The sequence below is a fragment of the Choloepus didactylus genome, chromosome 5 (genome assembly GCF_015220235.1).
Source record: "Choloepus didactylus isolate mChoDid1 chromosome 5, mChoDid1.pri, whole genome shotgun sequence".
Classification (NCBI taxonomy): Eukaryota; Metazoa; Chordata; class Mammalia; order Pilosa; family Megalonychidae; genus Choloepus; species Choloepus didactylus.
This window is the reverse complement of record NC_051311.1, coordinates 111,040,953-111,059,229: the sequence shown is the minus strand read 5'-3', so window position 1 is coordinate 111,059,229 and position 18,277 is coordinate 111,040,953. Positions and strand designations below refer to the sequence as shown.

At 34.8% G+C, this 18,277-nt stretch overlaps 1 pseudogene; it reads left to right on the top strand.

The window, feature by feature from the left end:
* Positions 1 to 994: 994 nt before the first annotated feature.
* The window catches only part of LOC119535409, a 119,012-nt pseudogene continuing 101,729 nt past the window's right edge, over positions 995 to 18,277 (top strand).

The window sequence follows — 18,277 nt, the reverse complement described above, 5'->3', positions numbered from 1 at the left end:
TGATCTTCACATGCCCTGCCCTCTGCATTTGCACAGATCCATCGGGGGAAATGCTTGACTTCCACGTGTTTCTCCCAGCTCAAAGACACTGAGACTGTGCTAACAAAAATCTGTGAAGTTTTTCATTACTTGATAATATTATTTTATGAGGCAGTCAGAATTATGTCCCAGTCTCTCTATTTTCTTTGTTTCTCCTAAACTCTGCTAAACCGTAGGCACAGAGAGGTTGGGGCCTTGTTTCTAGGATAGAGTGTGTCGCTTTTGTGTGTTCCTCTGGACAAAGAAGTACTAGAGATTGTTGCAGACTCTCTTCTGCATATAAAATACGAAACAATGGGAAATGAGGGAATTTTACCACACCCTATTGGAGCTGTATTAATTGTTTAGCTAATCAGCATAGAAAAGAGGTTAGTATATCGTACTCTTAAACCTGCTCCTTAGCTATAAATCAGAGAAAGATACTTTACTGCAAACTAAGTGTACAATAGGGGTTGATTCAATTAATGGATCCACTGTGGTGGTAATTCTGACTAGAACCTTTCACATTCAAGGATAAGTAAGTAGTAACAAAACAGGGCAAATGGGACTATTAAAAAAGTACTTCAAGATATTTCAAAGCAATCTGAATGTAGAATATTCCTAGATTTTTATGTTTTCTCCCCTAATCATGTCTTTTGATAGCAAAAATGTCTATTTTTTCAAGCTATTTTTTAAGCTTTTAGTGAGACTTCCTGAAGTTTTCATTTATTTTTTACAGAAACAATTCTCATTCATCTCCCATTCAAACCTCATTGGTTTACACATAATATTTGATTAAATTACATAATTATTATAGCAAATGCTTCTGCTGTGTAACAGAAATGTTAGAGGCTTAAAACGAGAGCAATTTAACACATTTTCTAAAATTATTCAATTTGGATCGTACTCGGCAGTGTGGTTCTTCTGCCCTATGTGGTAACTTCTGCAACTGGCCAAGTCAGATGCCTCTGTCGGGATGCCTGGAATAGAAGGGAATGTACTAAAACTTACTAGACACCTCTTTCCCTGTGGCCCCTCCACAAGGCTATCCCGGGTCTCCTCACTGCACGGTGGCCTCAGAGAAGTCGGACTTCCTGGTGGCCAGCTATCAAGAGAGGAGGAAGAAGCTGCTGGCCTCTTTAAGGCTTACCTAGAACTGGCACAACATCACTTCTGCCACATTTTATTGTTCAAAGTGAGTCCCCGAGCCAGACCAGATTCAAGAGGAGAAGAAATAGATTTCACTTCTTACGGGGAGGGGAAAAATGAAAACAGCTACCTTTAGAAACTATTACTAATGAAAGAAAACCTGGCAAACAGATTTAGAGACAAAAACAATGGATTCTTGGTAAACATCCAGTTTACCTGGTGTGAACACATGTGTGTGTATACTTACTGGAGAATACCTGCTAGCTAGTATACAATAGACAGCATACAATAGACATCAATATGATTGTTTCACAGTGACTTTTTTATTTTCAAATTAATTTTATTTTGATATGATCTCAAATATACAGAACAGTTGCAAGAATAATACAAAGCACTTCCCCCAGAGACCTCATTAATGTTTAGCCAATTGTCCCCAAAATATACTTTAGATCAAGATGATCCCTTGAATAATAAATATTTATTGTGTACCTGCTACTATTGGATTATGTAACAATCTCCCAACTGCTCTCTCAGCTGCAACCATTGCCCTCTATGGTCGCGTACAGCAGCCAGAGTGATCCTTTTAAAACAAGTTAGAGCATCTTGCAACTCTGCTAAAATTTCTCAATAGCTCTCTAGGCTTGTATTTTCCAAAGGCTCTGGACATGCTCTGCCTTAGGGTCTCCTCTTAGGGACTCCACAGCTGCCCTTCCTTATAATTTCCCTCAAGTATCTGTGTGGTTAATTCCCCAACCTGTTTGTTCATTTTTAAAAAATGCATCACCCTATCTTCCTAATCCTCTGGTTGTTATTTTTGTTTCATAAAACTTAATCATTTTGTAATAATCTGTACAGTTATTTATTATGTATATTATTTATGTTGTATTCCTCTGCTAGAACATAACTCTGTGTTGAGGGTAGGGATCTTTGTCCATTTTGTTCGTCGACTACAAGTGCTTACAACTATACCTGAACGTAGTTGGTATTCAATAAATAGTTGTTGAATGAATGAATGTTAAAGGCATGCAATATGCCAGGTCCTGTTCTTGGTGCTGGGGATACAACAAGAAAATCCCTGCCCTCTTGGACTCATACTGAAGTATGCTTAAGCCTGACAGACTTATTTTCCCATTTCAGCTCCACCTTATTCCCTGTGCAATTTTGGGGTAAGTTACTCTCAGTTTCCTATGAAGTGTTATGAGGACTAAGTGAATTAACAGCATTTGTCAAGCATTTTATATAAGAAACATCTGGATATTTGTTTCCCTTCCTCCCAGGCTGGAAGATTGGAAGTGTGACATCTGTGCCACAGATTTTTTTTTTAATCTTATTTTTTTGTGTGGAATATAACATAAAAGTGATAACTTTCCAAGTGCAATTTAACAAGTAGTTAGACATGTTTTAATTCAGTGATTTGGCCAGGTGAAGGTTGATTAAGAATGTTTGTACTGTATTAAGTTGATAATTGAAAAAAAAAGTGTTAGTAAAAAAGATGAGGGAAATAAATTGCAAATATTCCTGTGAGAGGTAATACCCTTTGATAGAGAGGAACATATCTCTATGATAGATAGGAAAGATAATTGCATTTCTAAAAGGCTTAGACCACTTGAATTGAGTTGAGAAGTAATTGGGAACGAGAAGAGAGGCTCCAGGACAAAAATATGAAAATTTAGGCTCTTCCTATTTGGTTAAATTGACAAAGATTGTTCCTGGCTCCCCAGTTCAGTCCAAAAGAGATGATGCTCCCACATAAAACAGACACTCAGAACTCTGTGATATATGAAACCAATTTCTCAGCAGTCTAAATTGCTTTTGTTCATTTCAATAGTCAGAACTTCATCCACTGGAACCAAACAGGTAACCCCGGGGCTATGGATAAAAGCATTCACTATCAGCATGCAGCTTTGTCAGAGCAAATCTTGTTTCCTAAAGTGTCCACAAACTGTTGGATCATTTCATCCATATGAATGAGTGGCCTAAGGAGCTTTCAGATGTGCGTGTAGCTCACTGTGACTTTGAATAAAACCCATATCTAATGTTTTCTCCCAAAACATCACCTAATTCTGTCCTTCTTGCTCAGCTTTCACTGATAATTTAGCCTATTTTATTCTATCTCTGGCTTATTCTGTTCCATGTTTGTTCAAAAGAATCCATCATAAAATTTATCAGTGAAACTGAGAGGAAGAAACAACTTTGGGTCTTACTGAATTTATATCAACTACTTTGGATAAATATTGCAACAAGCTGACATTGAAGACAGATTTATTTTGTATCCAGCTAGTGATATGAGAAAGCCTTCCTTGTGTGCTAGGAGCTAACAAAAAGAAACCAATCAGTATGTGAGGGAAATGGCAGCATAGAGAGGAGTGGAAGTTAGTTAGTCCCCCCACAGCAACTATAAACAACTAGGAACAACTAGTAAAAGATCTGGAATAACTGCTGGGAGACAACCATGAATGTCCATACATTGTGCAACAATCTGGATTGGGAGAAATGCCCAAGATCACAGCATAAAATCTGGGGCATATCCTCCCTAAGAGGAAGAAGGTGGTGCCAAGCTCTACTACCCGCCTTCCATACAGAACCAGACCCCAGAGCCTGGGGGAAAACAGCCATGGGCCACACCTCCTTACACAGTTTGGAGTGACAGGCTGACAGGTGCCACCTGCTGGGCAGAAAAGCACAGGGTGTGTCAATCCTCTAAGACACACAATCAGGGAAACCAGATACTGACTATTTCTTCCTTCTGGGACCTGAGCCAGTTCTGGTCTGGGAAAACCTGAGTGGGGTATGCAAGGAAACCAGATGCCTAGACAATAGAAAACTACAACCTACACTAAGAAAAATGAAGTTATGGCCCAGTCAAAGGAACAAAATTATGCTTCAACTGAGATATAGGAATTGAAACAACTAATGCTAAATCAATTCAAAAAGTTAAGGGAAGATGTGGCAAAAGAAATAAAGGCTATCAAGAAAACATTGGGCGTACATAAGGCAGAAATCAAAAGTTTGAAAAAACAACTGGCAGAATCTATGGAAATGAAAGGCACAACACAAGAGATGAAAGACACTGGAAACATACAATAGCAGATCTCAAGAGGCAGAAGAAAACACTCAGGAACTGGAGAGCAAGACACCTGAAAGCCTACACACAAAAGAACAAATAGAGAAAAGAATGGAAAAATATGAGCAATATCTCTGGGAATTGAATGACAAAATGAAATGTAGGAATGTATGTGTCATGGGTGTCCCAGAAGGAGAAGAGAAGGGAGAAGGGGCAGAAGCAATACTAGAGGAAATAATCAATGTAAATTTTCCATTTCTTTTGAAAGACATAAAATTACGGATCCAAGAAGCGGAGCGTACCCCAAACAGACTAGATCTGAATAGGCCTATGCCAAGACACTTAATAATCAGATTATCAAACGTCAAAGACAAAGAGAGAATCCTGAAAGCAGCAAGAGAAAAGCGATCCATCACATACAAAGGAAGCTTAGTAAGACTATATGTGGATTTCTCAGCAGAAACCATGAAGGCAAGACGGAAGAGAAAAACTGCCAACCGAGAATCCTATATCCAGCAAAACCATCCTTCAAATATGAGGGAGAGCTTAAAATATTCTCTGACAAACAGACAATGACAGAGTTTGTGAACAAGATACCTGCTCTACAGGAAATACTAAAGGGAGCACTACAGACTGATAGGAAAAGACAGGAGTAAGAGGTTTGGAACACAATTTTGGGTGATGGTTGCACAGCAATTTAAGTACACTGAACAAAGATAACTATGAATATTGTTGAAAGAGGAAGGTTAGGAGTATGTGGGACACCAGAAGAAAAGAGGAAAGATAAAGACTGGGACTGTATAACTCAGTGAAACTTAGAGTGTTCAACAATTGTGATAAAATGTACAAATATGTTTTTACATGAGGGAGAGAAAGTTGGCTTTCCACTTTGGATGAACTTTCCAGCTTTATGCATATTGATGGCTGAGAATTTTCAAATCTTCAAACTCAGAAATGCTGGGCTGTGTCTTTTTCAGCCTTGCCTGTCACTGACAGAGGATTTGGGATTTGTTCTAAGGTACATCTTGGTTCAGTGACTAAGCAGCTCTTTCTTACAGCAGTTGACAAGTGACAGTTATTCCTGGAAGCATCCTTTCTGTTCAAAGTTCTGGACAAGTACATTTGAAAAACACAAATTTATCCCTGAGTGAAACACAACTTATTCTTCAAAATTATTCTTAAAAATGCTCTTATTTAGGGCCATTCTACTAAATCAATAGTACCTTGAAGAAACTGTGATGGCAGACCAAAATCTTAGCAAAATTTATTTGAGAAAATATAAGAAGTCGGTGTTGTGTTGTAACTTGTGAATTGTACAGGCCCTTACCAAGACATTTTGCATGCACTGATAAGTTGGTGATAAAGAGAGAACTAATGAAGAAACGCAAATCTCCTGTCTACTTAGATAAGTATTAGCTCCACTAAAGGAACTGATATAGCTCATGTTCTGGCAAGTTTCCAAGGTCATGATCTGAGCTTACTTTTAGGTTTTTAAATTTCTTCTGTTGGAGGAAATTGTAGCAGAATATCAAGTGTTGGCATAAAACAATTGATTTGCTCTAAACATTATTGACAGCCACCAAGAAACTCCTGTAATTCTACGAATTAGGTTACTAAATTTTCTCTTGGACAAGATTAATTTGGTGTTTTAGCATCTGAGTGATTTGTAGTTCCTGATCATCTAATTCTGCCAGTGAGATATGCATAGTATCTCAACCACATTGAGATGGAAGAAGTTATTACAACTTACATCATAGCTATGTAGTTAATGTTAGACAGATATCTCTCTTTTTCTCTATTTGGAAAAATATTATAACTTCCTATTAAAGGGATTAATTTGATTCTATTTCTAGAAATATACATGTTTCTTCCCTCATATAATTAAAATATCTCAAAACATACATACCTGAGAAATCAAGAAAATTTACTGAATTTTGTAAAAACTGGGTATCAGTACACAGACATTATTATTCTGTCCCTAAAAATGTCATCATGAAGATGGCTTTCTCCAGTCAGCTGATATACATTATAAAAATTGGAAAATTTCAAGATGTTTTGGATTTCTTCTGTGTTAGTGTTGATCAGATTGGAATTCTTTGAGTGTTTCCATGGAGATGTGATTCAATCAACTGGGTGAGACCTTTGATTGGATAATTTCCATGGATGTATTACCCCACCCATTCAGGGTGGGTGTTAATTAGATCACTGGAGCCATATAAAACAGCTGACAAACAGGAAACACAGAGAGCAACTGAGAGTGACATTTTGAAGAGGAGCTGCAACTAAAAGAAGACAAAATGCCCCAAGAGCAACATTTTGGAGAAAGCCATTTTGAAGTGCAACCTGGGAGCAAGCAGACACCAGCCACGTGACTTCTGAGCTAACAGAGGTTTTCCGGATGCCCATGGCCATTCTTCAGTGAAGATACCCTGTTGTTGAGGCCTTACCTTGGACACTTTATGATCTTAAGACTGTAATTTGTAACCAAATAAACCCCCTCTATAAAAGCCAATCCATTTCTGTTATTTTGCAAAACGGCAGTATTAGCAAACCAGAACACTTCCAAATGAAAAATTTTATTCAGACCTGGCTACCATCAAGTTTGAATATAATAAGCATAGTATTAATCCTACTTGCTCCAGTTCTGAAGGAAGTACAGACATGTGCAATCTTCCTGTCTCTTCAGAGAGAGGACATTTTCCTCTCCCACTTTGTATTTGTCAGGTGGAAGTTCTGTAGAAGAAGAACTAGGCATGAGTATAACTGTTAAATTGGTTGTTCTCAATGCCTGGCTACATTAGAATAACCAAGGAAGCATTTACAAAATACGAATGTCTGGATCCCACCTCAGACTAATTAACTCAGAAGTGGTTAAGGGTAGGACCCGGAGAATAACAGTTTTTAAAAATGCCCTGAGAAATTCTCCTCTGGAGGTAGCAATGGGGACTATTGTTTTAAGTGGCCATAATAGAAGCAATTGTTAGTTCACCATTGCCAGCTGTATTCCCATTCCCTTGTATTAAGTGGATCCATGTCAGGAGCTCTGGCCAAAGGACTGTGACTGGCAATAATTGGGTCACATCTGATTTCAGTTGATGAAAATCTCCTGCTTGATTCTAGCTTTTTCTTACTGTTTGGTGGCAACTTTGGAAACTACATTGAGATGGAAGAAGCATAATAAGGAAAAACCCCATATCTCTGAATTACTGAATGGAGAAGTTCCCTGGAGAGTCACTTGACTTGCATTAGACTTCAGAAGAAAAGAAATAAACTTTGATTATGTTAAGCTACTAAGAGTTCATTGTGTTGTGTTGTTATTCTTGCAGCCTAGATCCTTGTTATTCACAGTGTTGTTCACAGACCAGAAACATGTGCATCACCTGTTTTCATATTAACATTTGAAAATCATTGATCTAGCATATTCTGACTAGTTTATTATCCTTTAGTGAAATATCCTGGTTGCAAGAGCCCAGAGAGAGGCAAAGACCAAACAGGAAAGTTTCTGGTACAGTCAAGTCACTCATCATCCATCCATCCAACCATCCATCTTTTCAACCATCCATCCACTCATCCATATATCCAGAAACTAAGTGAAAGAACGCCTTTTGCCTCTTTTTAAAACCTCAGTTACTAAATATTTATTGAGAATCCGTAGTCAAAGATATTGGAGGCATAAAAATGAACAAATAGGATAAGGTCCCTGCACACATAAAAACTACAGTCTAGTTGCAGGGTACAGACAAGTAAGTAAGCAAAGATGATACACCATGCAGAGTGCTACGATGGTCAAGGTAAAGGGTGTTATGGAGAGATGTAAGGGAAGACTTCCTGGAAGAAGCAAAATTTTAACTGAGATCTGATGGATGGGTAAGCATTATTCAAATGAAGTTGTGGGAAAGCTGTATCAGCAAAGCTGGAAAACAGTGGAAAATTGTTGAGAAGGATGAAGAAGAGCATGGATAGGCAAGGAGGGACCTGGATTCTGTGCTCAAGCATGCAAGAAGAACAAGCCTAATTGCAGAGTATTATTTTTTTCAGTAGCATGAATTAAGTTTATATTTAGATTATTAAAGTGTTGGAAGAACTTTAGTTGGGTTAGTCCACTGAAATATCAGTGGGTTCTGCAAGGATATAATAAGAACTAATTCATGTCCTGAACTATTTTTTTCATTTCATATTTCAGGTAGAGAATGTTTATAGCTTTCCTTTGTTATTACAACATTCTGATCTCCTGCTTGATGTTCTTGGATCTGGGTGAAATGGTAGTGAACATCTCTTTCTCCTGTGATCTTGAGGAGTTTTTCCAAAGGCATGTATTGAAATGGAGTTGGAGAAATGCTTATTAAACAAATTGGTCAGGACTAGTTGATTTGTAAGAAACAGAGACAGCAAGCTTTGGAGCAGTAATTTAAAAATCAATTAGACATATTTCATTTGGGAAGATAAATATTGCCAAAACCATGGAAACATAAGGACAAAGACTCAGCATATGATCTGGTTCCACAGGGATCAAAGAGCCAGGAATTGCAGGTAGGCTATTAATGATTGAACTAAATGATGTCTCTATTTTTATCAGCCACTTTTCCTTTATTTGCCTGTTCAAGGACTTTGGAAAGAGGAATAGGCAGGTACAGTGATCACATGATTCTTTCTAGTTATGGGACTCATTCCTGACAACTATTTTCTAGCAGTTTTTGGGGTTTAGGGGCCCTGGGTACATGGAAAAGGCATTTTTATGGACTATGAACACTTCAGTATTTTGCACAAGAGTCTTCATTTAAATGTTGCCAGTATAATTGTATATATATTGACAATAGATTTAAAGGTCAGAGCCCATTATTACGAGATCAGTCATCCACCCTTTTTCTATTGTCTTGAGATTTTATTAAACTGAATATTTCCAGATGTTAGGATTTAAAAGGGTGTGTGGCAAATATATTTGACATTTTAGTTGCACTCCACAAATTTCGATATGTTGCATTTTCATGATCATTTAGTTAAAAATGTTCTCCAATGTCCTTGGGATTACCTATAGATAATTCAGAAATATGTTGTTCAGTTTCCAATCATGTTTTCCTAGGTATTATTTCATTTATTTCTAATTTAATTCCAATGTTGTCAAACAAAATACTCCATGTGAATGTAATCCTTCTAAATTTGAGACATGTTTTAGAGCCCAGAATATGGTCTTGCTTATTGAATATCCATGTTTACCTGAAAAGAATATGTATTCTGTAGTTGTTGAGAGTAAGGTTCTATAAATATCAATAGAGCATGGTGGTTTTTGGTGTTGCTTATATTTTTTCTCTTTAATTGGGTCATTTTTTTTAGCTCTTCTAACCATTTCACTAAACATTAAATGTTTAGTCCATTAATTTGTAATGTAATTATTAATATAATTGGATATAGAACTACCATTTTATTATTTTTCATCCATCCCATTGTTATTGTTGTTCTTCTGTTTCTCCTTTCTTGTCCACTTTTGGATTATTTAAATGCTTTTTAGCATTTCATTTTAATTTATCCATTTCTTGTAGTTACACTTTTTTACATTATTTTTAGTAGTTTCTCCAATTACAATGTACATACTTAACTTTGCAGTCTACATGGAATTCGTATTTTATCAATTCACATAAAATTCAAAACAATTGCAGTTGTATTGGTTTATTTACCCTGTCCCCATCCTTTATGAAAACATTTCCATATTATATCTACATACATTAGAAACCTCCATGTAATATTTTAATTTTTGCTTTAGTCATATACTTTAAATAAATTAAGAGGAAAACAAATTCTTCTATATTTAAACTGATATTTACCATTTCAGATGTTCTTCATTCTTTCCTGAAGATCTGATTTCCTGTCTAGTATAATTTCCCTTCAGACTGAAAATTTACTTTATATTTCCTACTGTGTAGGTTTCCTGGAAATGAATTCTCTTGGTCTTCCTTTATATGGAAAAGTCTTTATTTCACCCTCATCTTTGAAGGATATAGAATTCTGGGTGTTTTTTTTTTTTTTTTTTTTTTTTTTTTCCTTCTCAGTGCACTTTAAAGATGTTGTTCCACTATCTTTTGGTCCCAATATTGTCTATTGAGAAATCTGTGGTCATTCAAATAATTGTTCCCTGATCATGATTCCGCTTTAAAATTTTTCTTTAACTTTGATTTTCCACAATTTGGCTATCATGTGCTCTGGCAGTTAAATTTACACATCAACCTGGCTAGGTTATGGTGTCCAATTGTTTAGTCAGATGCTGGCCTAGTTGTTATTGTGGAAGTATTTCATAAATGGGATTAGCATCTGCAATCAGTTGACCTTAAATAAAAGAGATTACCCTTTACAATGTAGGTGGAATTCATCCAATCAGTTGAAGGTCTTAACAGCAAGAACTGACAGTACCATAGATCAGAGGAATTCTGCCTCAAGACTACACTCTCCACTCCTTTCCGAGTTTCCAGCCTAAGGAATTTAATATCAAGAATAATACTCAAGAATTTAATATCACATTCATGGGAATTTCCACCCTCCAACCTGCCCTACGAATTCAGATTTGCCAGCCCCCACAACTGTGTGAGCCAATTTCTTAAAATTATACATGCATACACACACACACACACACACACACACACACACCCTGTTGGTTCTATTTCTCTGAGAACGCTGACTGCTACATGTGCTTAGGCATGGTTTTCTTTGTATTTTTCTATTTGGGGTTTGCTAAGTCTCTTAAATCTGTAAACTTTATCTATTTCACCAAATTTGGAAGAATTTCCGACATTATTTCTTCAAATATTTTTCTTTCCCATTCTCTCCTTTCTTAATGAGACTCCAGTTACCTTCATTGGTAGACCTTTTGCACAGATCTCTTAGCATTGTTAATTTTTTTCAATTCTTTTTTGCTTTCTGTTTCAGATTGGATATTTTTTATTTATCTGTATTCAAATTCACTATTTCCTTTGTCATTAGCATTTTCCTGTGAATTCTTCAAGTTTCTATTTCACACTTCTAAAATATCCCTTTGTTTCTCTTTTATATTTTCCATTTCTCTGCTGTCTTATATTTTTTACACATTAACAGCATATTTTTCTTTACCTCACTGAGCATGCTTATAACAGCTGCTTTAAAGTTTTTGACTGAAAATTCCAAAATCTGGATTTGTCAGATTTGGACTCTATTGATCACCTTTTCCTTATAGCATAGTTCTTTATATGCTAAGTAAATTTAGACTGTATCCTGGACCTTGTGAATGTTACATTATGGAGCCACTTATTTCTGTTATTTTACTCCAAAGAATATTGATATTTTTGTTTTAGCAAGCATATAACTTGGTTACTCTCAAACTACAAACTCTTTCTTAACTTCAGTAGGCAGCATTTTCAAATTCCAGGTCAGTTCCTTGAACCTTAAGTATTTGATTCTGCCTTGCACATGCATGATTCAAGAATCACACAAACATTCCAGTAGAGTTTATACCCAGAATGTAGGTTTTTTGACTCAGGTTCTCTCTCCAGGATTTTCCTTCTCACTATCTGAGATCTATTGTCTGGTATCTTTCTTCTGGTTCCACCCTATAAAGATGGATGACTGTTTATCTGAGTTTTATCTGCCTACTCTGCACTGCAATTGAGGCTCATCCTCAAGCCAAAGTTATAGTAATGAGAATCTCACACCATGGCAATTTCTCCCCCCAAATTTCAATTTCCCTGAAAATCAATCTGCTTGTGTTCACTCTCTAGAGCCCTCAAGTAGTTGATCTTTTTAAATTGTGTTTGGTCACAGGTTAGTATTTATTTAGTAAATAAAACTCAGTTTGTTATGAGTTTGTCTTTCATGCCAGAAACAAAATTTTAATAGTGTTTTAACTGTAGACTATATTTTAATATCCATAGAGGTTGGCTCCATCATCATTTTTTTTTTGATGTTTTTCTCTCTTAGTTTCTAAGTTTTGTAAATCTGTAAATTTATGTCTTCTTTTTTTACTTGAATTTAAATATATTTGTCTACCTACAAAAAAAATTGTTGATATTTTTATCAGAATTAGTTCATTTCAGATGCTAAACTAGTCAGAATTGACATTTTTTGATGTTGGGTCATATTATCTGAAAACAACCAATGCCACTCTATTTGTTCATGTATAATTTTCCGTTTATCAGGACTGGTGAAAAAAATTCTCATGAAGATATTGCACATCTTGATAAATTTAACCTTAGGAATTATTTTTGTTGCTATGGTTGTTTTTGTTGCTATTGTAAATGGATGGTTACTGGGTATTTCATATATGTGTAGACTATTTAATTATGTATGCTCATTTTATGCCCTGCTAATTTACTGAATTTTCCTATTTTTGTACTACTTTTTTCCTTTGGTTTCCAAGTTAATGACTAACTATGGAAATGATTGTATGATTTTCTTCATGTATCTATTTATATAAAATTATATATTAATAGAATTTCCACTATTGTACTGTCTTTGTATTACTGGAATACATACAAGTAGACATAATGTGTTGTTTTTTAATAGTTTTGGCTTTTTTGTCAAAAATTCCATTTTTTGTATCAATATTTATTTCTGAGATGTATCCATAGTGTTTTGTTTTGTGCAAACATTATCAGGTTATCTATTAATCAATGAAAGTTTTCTCTTTTGTTGTCCTTGAATAGTTAATGTTGCATTGAACTTTTGGTCTTTGAAGATATGGTAGAAACCATTTGGAATATTGCTTTATTCTATGGAATCTAGTTTCTATTCTATGGAAACTAGCTTGTTAAACTATGTATCTCTAACTTGAGTCAATATTGGTACATGTATTTTCCTACAAAATATCCACATCACTGACATTTTAAAAATTATTTGCACAGTGTTTTGTGAAGTAATTGAACTTATTTCTAATAAAGAAATATGTTATGTTATGCTAATAAAGAGTTTTCCTCTTTCTGATCTGTATACCTTTTAATTTTTTTCTTGTTTTATTGCACTAGCCATGACTTCCAGTACAATGTTGAGTAGAAGTGGTGAGAAAGCCTTGCCACTTGCTCTTGACCACAGGGGGAAAGCATCTGGTTTCTCACCATTAAGTATGATGTTAGCTGTTGGTTATTAGTAGATGTTCTTTATTAAGTTGAAGATGTTCTCCTCTATTCCTAGTTTGCTGAGAGTTGACATTGAATTATGCTAAATTCTTTTTCTGGATCAATTGATGTGATTATATGATTTTTCTTTTTTAGCCTGTTGATATGGTGGATTATGCTGATTGATTTTCCAATGTTGAACTAGCCTTGCATCCCTGCAGAAAATCCCACTTGGTGTAATTCTTTTTATACTTTGTTGAATTTGATATTCTCATGTTTTGTTGAGGATTTTTGTATCTATGTTCATGAAAGATGTCTGTAGTTTTCTGAAATTTCTTGTAATATCTTTATCTGGTTCTAGTGTTAAGTAATGTTGTACTCATAGGATGAATAAGGAATTATTTCTTCTAATTCTATTTCTGGAGGATAAGGTAGAGAATTGGTATCATTTCTTTTGTAAATTTTGGTAGAATTCAGCAGTGAATCCATCTGAGCCTAGTGTTTTCTTTTTTAGAAAGTTATTAATTATTGATTCTTCTTCTTTAATAGACAGAGGCCTATTCAGATTATATATTCACATTTACGAATTTTGGTAATTTGTGTATTTTAAGGATTTGGTCCATTTCATCTAAGTTATCCAATTTATGGGCACAGAGATTTTTCAGCATATTGTTATACTTTTAATGTTCCTGTGTTTAGCAGTGATGACCCCACTTTCAGTTATGGCATTAGTAATTTGTGTCTTCTTTCCTCATTTCTTATTTGCCTAATTACTGATTTATTGATTTTTTTGTTATTGTCAAAGAATTGGCTTTTGGTTTCCTTGGTTTCCTATATTGTTTTACTGTTTTCAATTTATTTGATTTATCATCACTTTATTTATTTATTTATTTACTTACTATTTTTTGAAATTCAATTTTATTGAGATATATTTACATACCATGCAGTCAAACAAAGCGTACATTCAGTTATTCATAGTACCATTATATAGCTGTGCATTCATTACCAAAATTAATAGTTATTCATTATAACAGTTATTCTTTCTTTTCTTTCACTTACTATAGGCGTAAACTCCTCTTCTTTATCTAATTTCCTAAGGTTGAACCTTGGTTTAATGATTTTTGGGTCTTTCTACTTTTCTAATATATACATTTGCTGCAATTAATTTCCTCTAAATCCTTCTTTTGCCGCAACCCACAAATTTTGATAATTTGTATTTTCAGTTTCATTTAGTTACAAATATTTATTATTTTCTCTTAGATGTATTCTTTGACCCACACATTATTTATAAGTGTATTGTTTAATCTACAAATAGTTGGGGATTTTCCTTAAATCTTTCTGTTATTGATTTCCAGTTTAATTCCATTGTAGTCTAAGAATATATTTCATATGATTTCTGTTTTTTTTTTTTTAATTTGGTAAGGTGTTTCATGGAACTGAACATGGTCTACCTTTGTGGAAGTTCCATGTAAAATTTAGAAGAATGTGTATCCTGCTGTTGTTTGATGGAGTGTTCTATGTATGTCAGTTAGATCAAGATGATTGATAGTGAATTTCCAGTCAAATACAGCCTCCCTTATTTTCTGCCTGTTTAATCTACCAAGTACTGAAAGAGGTGTGTTGAAGCCTCTAAATGTATTAATTACATTTCTTTTATAGCATTTTTTAGCAATTAATCTAGATTTTGCAGTATATTTTAGCTAATCTAAGTCCACCTTTATATCACACCATACCATTTCAAGTGTAGTATAATTGTCTCATAATAGAGTATTCCAAATTCCTCCTTTCCATCACTTATGGTATTACTGTCATTCATTTCACTTACGGAATTACTGTCTGTCATTCATTTCACTTGTCCATATCCTATTATCACCCAGTTCACTATTATTATTATTACTTTAAACAAACTATGATCTTTTAAATCAATTAGTAAGAATAATAAAGGATTTTTTAACCTTAACTTATTGATACCTCTCTGTTCTCACTTTCTTTAAATAGATCCAGATTTCTGTCCTATATCATTTTCCTTCTCCTCGGAGTACATCTTTTAATGTTATTTGCAGGACAGTTCTGTTGGTGCTGAATTTCCTCAGTTTTTATTTGTCTGAGAAAGCCTTCCCCAGAACAGTGCCTTCCCAAGCTTGCTGCTTCTGATGCTGCACACTTCTAACCCCTTAGTGTTCACTGTTTAGTAGCCAAGTGTTCTGATGTTTTCAGCATTTCTCCAGTCAGGATGGAGACCACTTCCCCCGATCTTGTACCCTAGTGTGTTATCTGTGTTCCATCACCATTAAGACTGTTGGACTCTCTTCCCTTCTGTTCATTACTTGCTTGACCTTCTGCTTTTATATGAGCTCTGGAGAAAACTCTGCTGTTTCAGATGTTTTATTCTCTATTTAAAAGTAAACTGAAGTTTACCTGTTTTACCTGTCTCCCAGTTGTGGTGGAGGAATGAGCTAAGGGTAGTTTTAATTTGCTCTCCTTCTTGATCTCTATGGTCTTATTTTGGAAGATGTGGAGATGTATGAAATTTACATAGCCAACTTTTTTTTTTAACCAATGGGGAAAGGAAATCTTTTACTAGTTCCCTTTTACATTATTTTCATTTAACCCTTAAAACAGACCTATAAAATAGATAGTATTATCCCCATTTTGCAGATGATGAAATTCTAAAAGATTAAATATCTTACTTGAGATCACTTCCTTGGTAAGTGGTAGAGTCAGGATTAAAACCAAATTTAACAACTCCACAGGTCATAATCATAGTATTATACCAGTCGGGTGAAAGTTTTATGCTTAAGAGTGTAAGGTGCTGGAGTCAGACTGCCCAGGTTGAAATCCTGTCTCAACCACTTGCTACCTGTGTGACTATCAGAAAGTTATCAAACCTAGATGCCTAGAGAGCCTCTGGTTATTCATCTATAAAGTGAGAACAGTATAGTAAATTTCCTTAAAAAGAATCTTTTGATTATTAAATGGAATAATCCATGTAAAGTCCATAGCACATATTAGGCACACAATGACAATTATTTATATTAATACCTTAAGAAAATTAAATTATTTGAGGGTTTTGGTGTTTTTTAAGCATCTTCATAGTGTGATTTTTACTAAAATTGAGCATGTAATAATGTGAAGTATTTGATTGTGGACTTCTTAAGGCTGAATTCAAAACAAACTCCAATTTGCTACCGCAAACTTTCCACCCCCTTCCTGCAATAGCTAAACTCATTTTAGGCCTTTTCCAAGTGATAATTTTTGCTAATTGCTCCCAGCTTCAAAGATTAAATTGCACTGTTATCACAGTATGGTACTGGCCTGACTCTTTTTTCATGGGACAGTTTCTTTAAGGCTTCCTTATGCAATCATAATAGATCCCATTGATTTTAGCAGCTCATAGCAGTATTGAATTACATTTGTTGTCACTGAAAATGATCATGTAGACGAAAACAAACAAATCTCAAATTAATTAAACTAGAGATATATATTTGAAGCAGATTCCTCAAAGAAGCTAAAAGTAGCATTTAAATAAAGATCAAGTGGAATCTTCCATGATTTGAAATAATTGTTGCTGATTGGAGAGGACATGATTGCTTATTTGGAATATTTAACATTCTAATGTCTTCCAAAATGGATTTGAGGTAATACAATTACACATATATTACTAAAGGTAGAGTAATTGCAGAGCCATGTTTCTGGAATGGATTGTTTGGGTTTGAGTTGTCAGTGAAGAGCCATACTTGAAACTGTGTATAGCTTTTATTCTAATATAAAATGTGATATTTCTTTCCATAGGTTATGAGGTTGTGCTATCACCATTACAAAAGAAAGATTAGAATGTATTTTAAAAGTGGAAAAAAGGAAACCAGGTGTTCACTCTTTCTAGGATTCTATGATTTAATATTATCCTATGTTCACTTTAGAACAGCTGAAAACTCGACAGGGCAGAAAAGAGTTTGATATTCTATTATATTGTAAATCTGTAGTACTTGTGAGGTTGTCTAGTCTAACAAATCATGGGTACTTCAAAGAGAAGAACTGTTGAAAGTAATAAGCAATAATGTGGTTTTCAGACTTATTTCTTGGAGAAAATACTCCTCTGAAACTGAAGTTGGAAGCCTCAGTGTGAGTCAGGGGGCATGGTCTTAGCAGTTCTACATCCAGTGTAGGTCAATTACATTATTTTCTGCATTTTGCCAAACCTTACACACATTGTTGGATTGTGGTTTAAATGTTTGTTTAAATTTCTGAACTTCTACTAAAATTACAGATTAATGCAATGCTATTTTTCCTGAATTGTTTTCTGACTCCTGTCTCTTTCCTTAACTAGAATTACATATATATTAAAATAATAACCTCCTGCCAAGACATGCCACTCTGGAGTGAAAAGTACAGTGAAGACCAGGAATGGGGGATGGGGGGTGGGTCATTTTCGTTAGCCCAATATTCTCTTCCAATGTTAAAAAATAAAAAAGAAAGAGCAGTTTTAGGAAAACAGGAGGGTCAGGAGGTCAGTCTGATGCAGCCTGATGCCTCCACATGCTACATCGAGGGACACAGCTAATATTGTTTGAATACAGCTCCTCTTAAGTCATATTTCCGGTTAAAGCTATAAATGTGACTTGATAAGCACATTGACTCTTACAAGTTAAGATTTGTAGATATTATGAAATTGACTTTGACAAAATCTTAAGAGATCACAATTAATTTCTTTCTAATGTGTGAAATTGTTGTAAAGTGGAGGATACTTCCGTACAGTAAAAATTGAAGATGTATGGTTGGCAAATCAAGTCACTGTTAAAAAAGATGAACTCTCAAACATTTTCCAAATTTTATTTGCATGCTGGGTACTGTTAGTTTAGGCATAAAAGCCAGAGAACAGGCCTAGTTTGAACTTCTTTGTATTGTTCGTAGCATAGTGTGATAGATATGGATATTTTGATGGCATTTATTTTCTATAATGTTAATTTGGCATTAA